We start from the raw sequence: 13,032 nt of genomic DNA on the forward strand, positions 1-13,032 counted from the left end.
AAAAAATTACCCAATAAGGTTGGCTCTGAGCACTATGGGACTTAACATCTTTTTTTTTATACAAATGGGTAAAAGGAAGGCCGTTCCTCTTCGGCTACATAAACAGAATAATAGGAAGTCGTCCAGTTACGAGAAAGGATGCTCCATACTATAGCCCGCTGTGAATTTTTCGATGACTGTCTTCTCGTTGCTGTGTTGTTTCCGTTGTTTGTTCAATCGCATAAAAAAAGCAACTGGGAAGTGGTGCTATGGTTATCTTCTCATGTCATCGATAATCCAGCTGCGAGGCGGATTATGGAATGCGCTCCAAAGGGAATTAGAAAAATATTGCCTGTATTTAGGGTTCTTGACGATCGCACAATGTCGTTCGTTGAGGTAATACCAAAAATCGGGTACTGCCTTTTCACCATTACCGAAGAGGTAGTGAACAGCGTGGCCGCTGACCCACGTCACAGAGTTCGTTTTTGCTCTTGGGAAATAAATCTTATCAGGGAAAAGAAGTGATCGGGTAGTTATCCTGTCGGGAATTGTGCGTGTGAGAAAATCCAATATCTGACGCACGAAATACCATACGTTCTTTGCCGACCCGCATTCGAAACGATGTTCATCTGTGTCAATCGCTTGGCATGTGGCACACAGGGGGGAATCAGCGAGTTGGATGCGATGTAGGCGGGACTGGCACAACTGTCTCCCATTAACAGTTACGTACCATGCAGATTGCACGTCAGTATCAAGGGTGGTGGCATTCACTGCCTGCCACACAGCGCGTCACTTTGTATTGGGGTGTTTGCTTTCAATCACATTCGGCGTCAAGTTCATTTGCATGGCAGCGTATATCGCCCTCGTCATCATCAAGCGTGTGGGTAGTAGTGGAGTGCGGATGTAGCTCAATTCAAGGAAGAATTGGCTGATGTAGAAGAAAGGTGCTGGGATGTCCGATATCATCACAGGGGGTGCGAGTGAGATTGGTCGTAAGACTTCCAGTAAGAGACTTGTGAGGCACGTTGGACTTGTCGCCACAGTGGCAGGTGACAGCTGACGAACAGGGCCTTCGCTCTGTTCTGAACATGACAAAGGCCTAAACCCCCTCTGCTCCTCGGGAGGGTTAGGGTCTCGCAACGAATCTTAAATAACATGCCCGTATTAACAAAGGATCCCAAAACCGCCAACATGAGGTGAGCCAGGGTAGGTGGTATGGGGAGTATCTGTGCAAAATGGGGGATACGTGACGCCAAATAGACGTTAGCATATCGTGTCCGTTGCACGAGGTCTAGATGTCTCAGACGGTGGTCACTTATTCCTGCTCTCATCTGATTCAGTAAACGCCTGTAGTTAAGGGCTGTTGAACGCTTCATGTCAGCTGTGAAATCAATGCCAAGACAGCGGATTGTGTCCCTGACTCGTAGCGGTGCGACGCTCTCGTCGGGTAGGCTTCTGCCTATAGACAGGGCGTGTGATTTGTGGAGATTGAGATGGCTCCCCGATGCCGCGCCGTAGGTCGCCACCCACGCCAGTGCTGCACGAACATCGTCATTATTGCGTAGAAGGAGTACCAGATCATCCGCATAGGCAGTGCAGCAGAAAGTGTGTCCACCGAGGGACATCCAGGTCAGGCGTTGTCGGAGGCCGCAGAGGAGTGGTTCCAAGACGAGGGCGTACAATATCGCTGAAAGCGGGCAGCCTTGTCGCACCGATCGCTGGATCTGCATCGGCGGCGTAAGAAGGCCATTATATAACACCTTGGACGTCGCGCCGCGTAGGAGACGCATCAGTACATTAACATGACGTCCGGATACCCCATGTGTCGCAGTACCTCCATCAAAAATGTGTGGTCGACTCTGTCAAAGGCCTGGCTAAAGTCGAGTGAGGCCAAAACTCCTGGCAGTTGGCGAGCTTTGGCTAGCGCGATCATATCTCGATATCGGCACAGTGCAGAGCGAATATTATGGTCACCACCTAACGATGCCTGGTCCTGCGACACAACACATCGTACTGATCGCTTTAGGCGTCCCGCCAGAAGCCGGGTGAAAATCTTTAAGTCACTGTTGGGTAAGGTCAAGGGCCGACAGTCACTGATCCTGGATCCGCCTCGTGGCTTGAGTATGGGCACAATCAGTCGTTCTAGGAAGGCCCCAGGTATCTGCGTCGTGGGAGACATAAGATCGCGGCAAATATCAGTCCACGCTGGTGCCAGCAATTGTTGATACGTCCGGTAAAGTTCCAGAGGAAGGCCATCAGGTCCCGGGGACTTACGAGCAGCCCCAGCCTGTATTGCTTCAATGATTTCCTCTTCCGTTACATCAGCAGTCAAATCCGCCGCCGCTGTCGGAGAGATCGAGCCATAAGTGAGTTGAGAGACTTCGGTGATCACCTCTGGCGGATGTCGATGTTCCGAGTACAGCCTAGTGTAGTGAGCATGAAGGGCGTTTCCTATGTCGCGCTGGGTATCAAGGCGTCGTCCGTCTTCCGTCGTGATAGCTTGGATCAGTGTCCTGCGTCGGCGCCGTCGTTCTGCAATGACGTGGTACATAGACGGTTCCTCCTGGGCCACTCTGTCTTGAGTGCGCGCTCTGACGATCGCACCCTCAAGGTGGTAACGTGTTAATCTGATGATCTGTGCCTTGGCACGGTTCACTGTCACCTGCCATACAGGTGAGTCCGGTAGTGTTGCACATTGCCTTAAGATGCTGTAGTAAAAGTCCATGGTGTGTCTCTTCCATGCTGCAACATCTCTGTCGTAGCCTATCAACGTCTTCCGGAGGGCTGGTTTGGCGCAGAATAACCACCACGGTAGGTGCCACGCCGGCGGCTACAAGAGTCCTACGTGTTCTCTATAAGGCGGCGGCATTTCTGAGAAGCTAGGTGGGCGACGTTCAACTTCCAAGGACCACGGCTGTGCCATATCTTCTGGCGGCCGAGAGTAATAGCGCAGATGTAGGCCTCGTGGTCAGAAAAAGCTGTCGGCCAAACTTCGGCAGCTCTTGTCCCCACAGCTATGGAGCGCGAGATGTAAATCCGGTCGATGTGGCTGGAGGAATGGCTGGTGTAGGGAGTAAATCCGGGCCGATCGCCACAAACATGTCCCCACGAGTCCACCAATTGAAGATTATTTATAATTGTCGTAAGTTCTGCGCAGGGAGAATGATGTGGTAACTGATCCTTAGGTGCTTGGCTACAGTTGAAGTCCCCTCCCATTATAAAGGCGTCCTGACGGCCCATAAAGAGGGGTGTGATTGTATGAGCGAAAAAGGTGGATCGTTCGCGACGCCGACCAGATCCTGACGGTGCATAGATGTTAATAAGTTTGACTCCTTGGATAGTGAGAGCCATGCCTCTGTCGTCAGGGAGATACTCGACGTCTTCTGCGGATATACCTTCGCGGAGGAGGATCGCCACACCACTGCCATTGGCAGACGCATGTCTTGTAGCCATAGGGTCCCTTGAAGTCAGCGACATACACCTCTTGAAGGAGCGCAATGTCGATGTCTGCTGCGTTGAGTAGATCCTGTAGCATCGCTAGTTTATGTCGGGCACGTATGTTGTTGATGTTAATCGTCGCTAGACGGTATGTTTGGTCAGCCAGGTCGGCAACTGGGTTGTGTAGGAGGCCAGGTGTGGGCGGCAGGGGCGGCCCCACAGAGGCTGACGATACAGCCGTAGTCACTGTTGTTGGCTGGTGCTGGGTACAGCCGAGGGAGCATCTCTGCCTTCGGCATCCTCCTGGTGCTGTGGCTCATCCTCGACATCATCCGCCCAAGAATCAGATGCAGCAATTGGTAACTGTTGATTCGTGCTGTCAGTAGAGCGCTTGCGCGTATGTTCAGTAGCAGAAGTGATGTTGTCAGACCGAGGCTCAGAAATTGTATCCGCCGTAGCATCGTGATGGGAAGGTTGAGTTGCGGTGGTAGAGTCCTGAGCGTCGTCCGACGCCGGATATTCGTCTGGGTCGCACATCCGAAGCAGGCAATCATCGGACGGCGTATGGCGCCGTTTCTTGCGTTTTCGAGGGGACCGTTGTTTCCGGACATGTTGTTCTGTGTCAGAGCTCGGGCGACAATCATCTGATGCGGTCTCCATTGGTAGGAAGGCAGAGGTCGGCACAATTTTAGTTTCTACTTCCATCTTCTCTTTAGGCTCGTCTTGGTGGCACAATTGATCACCGTCGTGAGGCAAGTCTGCCGATGACGTCATAGAGGGGCCTATGCTGTCCGCCACACTGTCGTCGACCACTGACTGCGATATGGTGTTTCGATCCTGGGCAGGAACAGCTGTTGCGGTTGCAGCCGCTGCATACGTGATGGGGAGTGAAGTAGGCGTCGACGGGGATGGAACTTCACCAACCGGTGACTGAGTCAGTCAGCGCTGAATACAGGCCGATCGGACATGTCCTTCCTGGCCACAGCCGGCGCAAATACGCGGTTGTCCGTCGTACATGACAATGGCTCTGCAGCCGCCAGTTACTAGATAGGATGGCAAATGCTTCGTCAGTTCAATCCTTACATATCGAGACCCCACAGCTTGTCATCCGTGGCGACCTCTCAGCACGGCGCTACCTCCACTATACCCTGCGCCCCGTTTTGTTGCCTTTCGTGGCAAGATAATCCAGCCGGCACACGGCACACGGCGGGAGTCTCAAGTGCTCGCCTTCGTGCATGCCAAACCATACTGTGGCCAGCAGAGTCTCTGGGTCTCTCCCCAGTTGAGAACGTTTGAAGCACTATGGCCAGGACCCTCCGTGGAGCTGGGGATTCTGACGATCTTACGCTCTGACGCTTCATTTGGGCAGAATTCGGCTTAGCACGTTGCCGTACGGTTTGAAAGCTGTCATCACAACATCTGGCGGAACTTCGAATGGCAGCTCGAAGACCCTCAGAGTGCGAAGGCCTAATCCAGCGTGGTCGATCGTGACAGTTCCTATGTGACCATCAGAATGCTTAAATTTAAAAGTCCATGAGCGTGTCGGCACACATCATCAGTGCACGCCTTTTCATTGATCATTTTTATGTAGACGACATTTTGTGTTATAGAAAAGTGGATCCCAGTGATGTCTTGAGGTGCAATAACAAGTTCTTTTCGGATGAAACGTTCAATGTCAAGTGCTCGAGGTTCTGCGTAGTCTGCTTGAAATGTGATCTTAACTGTGGACTTGCGATACGAGTGCCTTGTGCCGCGGTTCTAGGCGTGCAGTCCTGAACCGTGCGACTGCTACGGTCGCAGGTTCGAGTCCTGCCTCGGGCATGGATGTGTGTGATGTCCTTAGGTTAGTTAGGTTTAAGTAGTTCTAAGTTCTAGGGGACTAATGACCACAGCAGTTGAGTCCCATAGTGCTCAGAGCCATTTTTGATACGAGTGCGCCATGGCGCTACCGAGACACGGACGCGTGACACTCGACGCAGCGGAAGGTAAACAGTGAACAGTGGCGCGCGGTGCGCTGACAGGGGGACACGGGCGCGACGGCCTTGCCCCAGCGCTGCTATCAGCGGACTGTGATCGTAGCCCGGTGACATGGCGCGTTGTCAACCACAAAAATCCCATCGACGTTTGGAAACGTTAAGTCTGTGAGTGGCTATAAGTGACCTCCAGTGATCCATGTGAACACAGCCCACACCATCGAGGAGCCACCAACGCAGCTTGCACAGTGCTGTGTTGAAAACGTGGATCCATGGCTCCGTCAGATGTGCGCCACACTCGAACCCTGCCATCCGCTCTTACCAACTGGACTTGAGACTCTTCTCACCAGGCCACGATTTTCCAGTCAACTACGGTGCAACCGCTATTGTCACGATTCCAGGAGAGCCACTACAGGCGATGTTGTGGTGTCGGCAAAGGCCTCGCGTCGGTGGTCTGCTGCTATAGACCGTTAACGCTGAATTTCGCAGCAGTGCCATAACTGATACGTCCCACATCGATTTCTGTCAGTGTTTGACGCAATACTGCTTGTCTGTTAGCACTGACAACGCCACGCAACTGCCACTGCTCTCCGTCGTTAATTCGAGGCCGTCGGCCACTGCGTTGTCCGTGGTGAGAGGTGAGAGGTGATGCCCGATATGTGGTATTCCTGGCACACTCTCGACACTGTGGATCTCAGAGTATTGAACTCCCTAACCATTTCCAAAATGAATGTTTCATGCGTCTAGCTGCAGCTACTGTCGTACGTCCAGAGTCTGTTAATTCCCGCCGTGCGGCCATAATCACACCGCAAAAAGTTTTACGTGAATCACCTGAATACAAGTGACAGCTGCGCTAATCTAATGACCTTTCATTCCTCGTGTACGCTACTCTACCGCCACCTGTATATGTGCTGTCCTGTGAGTTCTGTCATCCTAGTGGAGTAACAGTACAATTTCTGTGTACGACTCCCCAAATTTAAATTAAATGTTACATTTCAGATATCTAGTAAGCGGAAAATAAACACTACTGGTTGGGATCGGTAATATAAACTCAGATAATGGTATGAACTGTAGACGAGGGAGGGGGAGGGTATACCATCCCTCCCCTCCGCCATACAGATCGCAAAATGCGTGTGGGACATGATGAGGGGGAACTTACTAGTTAGCGTTGCAATGAAAGGAGCAATTTACTTGGGTCGTCTATGGCTGGATGTCATTCAGCAAATTTTTGGTCGTGTACATGCGAGAATACACGCCCCCATTCCAGCCAAAGGGGATACACTGTGTACTGATGCGAGTGCCTGGGCACTCTTTATAGTGGTGTGTGTGTCTCAAAGGTCTGCATGTATCATAATACACTCATAAAATGATGGACTACCTGTTACCTTACGTGTCAGTACAGTGACCTTTTCCTTGAGGGCGTCGTAACTTTTTTATTATTCATCCGTGTGCAAATGCTCAATGAGACTGTTCTCGATGTTTTTTTATCAACTTTAATGCGAAGCTCAAGTCTCCATTTGTGAAAATACATAAATACCTGTCAAGTATACGAGCCACACTCAGCAGATGATTTAGTCAACGCTTCAGCTTGCTGTCCGCTTGGCGCGCTGCCGTCGCTATAAATAATGATAGACGAGCGCGTGTGTCTCGACTGTGTGTGTGTGTGTGTGTGTGTGTGTGTGTGTGTGTGTGTGTGTGTGTTTTCTGCAGGGTAGACTCTGGTACCAGTGTGGATGACGGGGTCCTCCAACGCACGAGTATGAAAGCTTCTCTAGATTTTAGTAGCAACCTTGATGGCGTCCCATGCACGCTGCAGAATGTTTTGCACTAGTGGTAAGATTCCTTAGTCTTCAGATGTGCTTACAAAACCTCGATGTGCTATTTTTCGTAGTTGCGAGACGCTCTTTGTGCGAGCTGTTGATGGCCCATCTGAAGAGGTAGGCAAATGTTTGCAGTCTCCCCCGCCGTCCCGCGTAGCGTAAGCACGTGTGACGCTGTGGGTGACGTTACTGAGCTCTGAGTCTACACCCACGGCTGCTTGTAGCCTACACACCACAAGCGACTTGACAGTGTATGATGGAGACTACTTCTGCTAGCACTCTAATTTCTCCGCTTTCTTCTTGCATTGGCGAATATTAGGTCGGAAAAACAACTGCAGCAGAGATCCGCGTGGAGCTTTCGTATACTAATTGTTCGCATTCTTTTCACCGCGCTGATTTGGCGTGACGCGTGGGAGGAAGTAATACACTCTAAGACAGAGGAAAACGACGCACCACGAAGGAGTTGGAAGTTTCGTCACAAATTGATATTCGTACTGATATCGACTGAAAATGCAGAATTGTAAGCTTTGGCGCCCGGTGGACGAACGTGTGATGCTGCAGCGCAATTTCGCCCCACAGCTGGCAAGGACAGTAAACAGTGTACATGTCGCTACCAGGAGATGAAGTCTTTGCGAATGTCTTTCCATTATTTGAGAGAGTACGGGTATTTGCCCTCAAAGAAGCTACTTGGAGTAATCGGCGAATCGCAGGACCGATGCTACTATTCGCCGATGTTGGCAGGAACGGGTGAACACAGAATCAAGATGGACGCGGTCCACCAAGAGAGAGGCGACAGAGCAATAGAGAGACACTCAGAGCCACGGATTCATCGTTGAAATCGATCCGAAGTGCGGCTGGTGCTTCAGTGACCTCAAGGACCAGCAATAAGCGTCTCACAGGGACGGGACGGAGTTCCTTGAGCCGGCTGCCGCTGACCTCTGGACACCGACGAGCTCGTTTGCGCTGGTCGCGGTCGCGGTCGCATTCGGCCTGGAATCTCTTTGACTGGAGAAGGGGTGTGTTCAGTGACGAGCCTCGCTACGGACTCCGCCCCGACGACCAGGGAAGTCGTGTCTGGGGACGCCCGGGACAGCAATGGGGCACCAGCCCGGCAGTCAGGAGTGCTGGTCTGGGGCGGCCTTCCCCTTACATATCGAGACCCCACAGCTTGTCATCCGTGGCGACCTCTCAGCACGGCGCTACCTCCACTATACCCTGCGCACCGTTTTGTTGCCTTTCGTGGCAACATAACCCAGCCGGCACACGGCACACGGCACACGGCGGGAGTCTCAAGTGCTCGCCTTCGTGCATGCCAAACCATACTGTGGCCAGCAGAGTCTCTGGGTCTCTCCCCAGTTGAGAACGTTTGAAGCACTATGGCCAGGACCCTCCGTGGAGCTGGGGATTCTGACGATCTGACGCTTCGTTTGGGCAGAATTCGGCACGGTATCCCTCAGGAGGACATCCAACATGTCTGCCAATCACAGTCAAGCTCAGTAATAGCTTGCAAGGAGGACAGAGCTGGACTTGCTCAGTTTCTGAAACTCTTTCTCTTGAATAAATAACCCATTTTGTTTTTTTGTACACTAACGGCAATTTTGGGAGCTGCTTCCTTCATAGCCCAGTTACATTTCCTGAGGAATGTCGCAGTCAATCTAATTCCTGAAGGGGAGGTTTACTATCTTTTGGTTCAAAACATCAGTTTTTTTATATTGCATTTTCGGATCAATGAAAGTGTTTACAATCCACCCCTGAAACGGTTTTTCCGAATACGGAACGGAAATGTTTGTTATTCGCGATTCAACAAAAAAATGCACCTGCCTGAAATCGGCCATGTTCATGCACCAGTTTTTTTCGGGAATTTCAACTTTGTAGCCACGAAAAATTATTCTATATGCTAGCCCATGACTAAAGCTGATAAAGTGCTCAAGGAGCTTACCACGTACTATGGCTTGGCAATCCGACGGCTTTCCAATTCGGTGTAAAAGATGAAGAAGTCAATTTGGGCAACGTATTTCGACAAGTGTTCGACGGATGACCACCCACAACACCAAAACCGTCCGGCTGCGAAAATTGGTTGGTGCAAGTGGCGCATTGCAGAGGCCACCGGATGTGTGCACCAATATCAGCAGCACCAGCCGCTCTCAAAAGAAGTTCAAAAAGTGATTCATCCCATCTACGAGGCCCTCCCGGAGGACGAGTTATTGTGCCGCTGCTTGGGAGGAAACACAAAATTCAAATTACAGTTTGAACGCCTGCGTTTGGAAGTTAGCCCCCAAGCATTTGCATTCTGGTGCGAAGACTCTGGAGATTGCGACTTTTCTGGCAGTGAGCAGCTTCAACAAAGGGTATTCAGCAATTCTAAACACCATGACAACGATGGACGTCGCCCTGGGACTCTATTCGACGCAGTCCCCCAAGCATTCGGACGACCACCGGATTCAAGCGGCCGAAAACCGCTTGTCACCGGTCGTACGAGCGGCTCTGAAGCAGAGCAGGATGGCCCAGATCGAGCAGAACGCCCTCTAGGAGGAAGGACTAGTTTATGGACCCGGAATAGCACATTGAACGTACGTTGCGCCTCGATGGGGATGTAATGATGATGATTAGGACAACACAACACCCAGTCTCTGAGTGGAGAAAATCTCCGACCTAGCCGGGAATCCAACCCGGGCCCTTTGGATTGACAGTCTGTCGCGCTGACCACTCAGCTACCGCGGCAGGGAAAAAAAAAAAAAAACTCTATTTTTTTTCAAATGGCCTCATTTTGTTTCCTATGGTTCAAATAACTTAAGCGAGGCACAACTCTTACAGAATCTTATATACTTCGCAACCGTCAACTCAATTTTGATTTCAGACGAGCCGGCTGACCTGTGACATACGGCGCGTGGAGCTCTACATCGAAATTTTGTTTCGTTCCGACGGCACGTCCGCATTTGCTCTGTGACATTCCCGTTCGAAAAAATTCCAGTTTGCAGAGGAAATATCAATAAACATTTCGACCAAATTTCTCGTTGATATCTATAACGCCTCCCGAGAAAAAAATTCTCAAAGAACATGCTTTCCTCTGGCCACAGATAATAAACCTTCCCTTAATGGCCGATTCTATGTGGCCGTCGGTGCGGACGGTTACCTCAGCCTTAGATCCTGATGTATCACCTATATCGACATAGTTACTTACCTGTTCCATAAATCGTCTGAAGGAATCTGATACGGAAATAACGTGGAATGATTCAGTATACAGAATATATGTACTTCGATAGCGTTAACGTTAATGAGATATCTTTATTCCTAATCTTGCAGCTACACTTAAAAACTAGCTTTTTTTAACAGGTTGCCTGTTTTTAAATAAAAACTTTGCCATGGGATACAAGTAGTTCTGCAGAAGAAATGTTCTTAGCTTAGACTGAAAACTTTCTTTCGTACCTGTCATTTTATTGGAGAGATGTTCAACATTTTTATAGCTGCTTTTTGAACTCCTTTCTGAGCCAGTAACAACTTTAATATTGTGCAACAAATGCCATTTTTTTCTCTGGGCTCGTAGGTGTGCATATTACTGTTATTCTCAAATTGTGATCGATTATTTCATTAGCGAGACAATGCATTGTAACGGCGCAGTTAAATGCCTAGCTCCATGATGACCGTCGTTGACCGTCAGATATTAGCCATACTGCTCGCATTTGTGCGATCAGAACTTGCTTTCAAAGTGACGAGTTACACAAGATAATTATTCTACAAGACACTGTTGAGTGGAAACATGCACATTACGCCAGGAGATTTGTTCGCTGTTTCCAAGACTTGCTAAAGTAACTGACAAGCTCACAAATACGCTTCTTCCAGTCCAAGTTTTCATCAGTATATACACACAAAAATTTGGAGCATTTTCTATCTTTCCAACATTGTCTAAACTATATAGTATAGCATTTTTGCATTCTATCTGTTAAGCATGATTCAAAGGCATCGATTCCATAAAACTTGTAACGTGATCTATGCAATCAAACTTCTTGTAATTATCACAGAAAGTAATAACCGGCGATATTTTGTCATTTACGTCTTGTAGCTTTTGGATAAGACTGGTTATTACAGTTGAATATTGTTTCGTGGCTTGTACGCTAAAGGTTTTATTTATCAGCCTCTTACAATCATCGAAAAATATTTGGTCACAGTTCTAAATGGTTCAAATGGCTCTGAGCACTATGGGACTTAACTTCTGAGGTCATCAGTACCCTAGAACTTAGAACCACTTAAACCTAACTAACCTAAGGACATCACACAACACCCAGTCATCACGAGGCAGAGAAAATCCCTGACCCCGCCGGGAACCGAACCCGGGAACCCGGGCGCGTGAAGCAAGAACGCTACCGCACGACCACGAGCTGCGTACCGTGTGAGAAACAACATTCTTTTAAATTCACTCTTTTCGAATGATTGCCCATGAGCTTTACACTGAAGCGAGAAAGCTCATGGCACACCTCCAAATATCGTGTCGGACATTCTCTTACCCAGCATTGACCTGGCCCTTAGTCTTGTCTTCATCAGTGTCACAACAGCCCAATGCTTACCTTCTCCTTTTCTTTCTTGCTTCTTTTGTCATTTGCTGAGCAGCTAACTCTGCTTCACGTAAACGATGTTCACCCAGTTCCCGCAGTCTTTTAGCTGTGTTCTGTCCAAATCTTACCCCTAACTTCTCCAGAACCTTCTCTAGTTCCCTCCATTAAAAGTTATTACAGCATCAGACACTGCTAACTTCAGAGTTATAAGGCCAACAAATACATTTATAGGCACAAGGCACCACACAATATTATTGAAGCACTTATTCACATTCTGGGCCCTCACATGTTAACACTTCTTTAGCAGCCAAATCTCTGTAAATAGATTTGATTGCCTCCATTACTCAGCTTGCCTATATTTACACCGACGGTTTGGTGGAGGTGGACACAAAGCATGACATGGCTTTTCATGGGTTGATATTCGATGAAAGAAAGCGCTCCACAAAGCTCTTTTCATCTTCTCTAAATTGTCATAGTTATCTCTAATGGCCTTCCCATAATATTCCTGTAATTCATCAATTACTTCGTCCATTAGTCTTCTAGCACATTTTGTCGTTTTGCCATCAGACAGTTTTGTGTGACCCAGCTAGGTATTTAGGTTACACAGACGTGTTCCCATACTCTTCTTGACACGTTCTACACACTACACACACAGCCTTCTAGACTGTGGCAGTATATACGCAGCCACGAAATTTGACAGTCACACATCAACATTCAAAATATTATTTGAAGGTCTCACAATTGTCTGATTTTAATGTATTATATACCAAAATGTTCAGGAAAGTCCAAAGTACATTATGGAGTAGAAAACAGAAAATGTCAAATTTCAACGAATTTCACATACAATGTCTCCTTAACGGCTGAATTTCCGAAAATACCCTACGTGTTTTTATTTTATTTTTGGCTGAGAAATCAAAATTTTGCTAGTTTTAGCTTCAAAATTACCTTAATAGAGACATTTTCAAAAGGCTTTTCCCCCCTATTTCACCCCCTTACGAGTGGAATTTAGAACAGTCCCTTCTGAACCAACAGTATAAAATCCTCACTCTCTCCAAATTTCAGTTTTCTATCTTTACCGATTTGGGCTAGGCCATGATGAGTCAGTGATTCAGTTTGATCCTATTTCACGCCGTCAGGGATTCAGTTTCCAAAAACAGTGCAACACTATTTTTTGTTTCTAACCAAGAAGCCAAATTCAGGTTTTCGTAGATTTAGATTTAAAATGTTTTCATAATGATATATTTCAAGACACATTCATTCCTCTTTCTCATC

This window comes from Schistocerca gregaria, chromosome 10 (genome assembly GCF_023897955.1).
Source record: "Schistocerca gregaria isolate iqSchGreg1 chromosome 10, iqSchGreg1.2, whole genome shotgun sequence".
NCBI lineage: Eukaryota > Metazoa > Arthropoda > Insecta > Orthoptera > Acrididae > Schistocerca > Schistocerca gregaria.